General features: G+C 49.5%; 1 protein-coding gene across 1 annotated transcript in view; it reads right to left on the reverse strand.

Moving 5' to 3' along the window:
• UBR2 (ubiquitin protein ligase E3 component n-recognin 2) overlaps nucleotides 1-679 on the reverse strand; it is a 195,953-nt gene that overhangs the window by 33,534 nt on the left and 161,740 nt on the right. The gene's annotated exons all lie outside the window — the stretch shown is intronic.

Genomic DNA, 679 nt, shown 5'->3' on the forward strand with positions numbered 1-679 from the left:
ATTAATTTTTTTTTTCTTTTTGAGACAGAGTCTCACTGTGTTGCCCGGGCTAGAGTCGTGGCGTTATCCTAGCTCACAGCAACCTCAAACTCCTGAGCTCAAGCGATCCTCCTGCCTCAGCCTCCCAAAGAGCTGGGATTACAGGCATGAGCAACCATGCCTGGCTAAGTTTTAAATATTTTTATACAGACATGGTCTTCCTATGTTGCCCAGGCTGGTCTCGAACTCATGGCCTCAAGAGATCCTCCCACCTTGGCCTCCCAAAGTGCTGGGATTACAGGCATGAGCAACCATGCCTGGCCTTTTTCTTTTCTTTAAGAGATGGAGTCTTGCTCTGTTGCCCAGGCTGGAGTGCAGTGGTGTAGTCATAGCTCACTGCAGTCCTGAATCCTTGGGCTCAAATGATCCTTTTGCCTTAGCCTTCCAAGCAGTTGGGACAACAGGTGCATGTCACCATACCTGGCTAATTTTTTCACTTTTTTTTTTTTAAAGAGATGGAGGTGAGGGGGGTTGGGGGAGGGGTGTTCTTGATATGCTGCCCAGCCTGGTCAAGAACTCCTGGCCCCAAGCAATCCTCCCCCTCAGCCTCCCAGGTAAGCTGGGATTACAGGTGTGAGCCACTGTGCCTGGCTAGAAAAATTAATTTGGGTTGTTGAATCTGAGGTCCCTTTGGGAGGTC

The sequence above is a fragment of the Propithecus coquereli genome, unplaced genomic scaffold (genome assembly GCF_000956105.1).
Source record: "Propithecus coquereli isolate 6110/MARCELLA unplaced genomic scaffold, Pcoq_1.0 Scaffold158, whole genome shotgun sequence".
In the NCBI taxonomy this organism is placed as follows: Eukaryota; Metazoa; Chordata; class Mammalia; order Primates; family Indriidae; genus Propithecus; species Propithecus coquereli.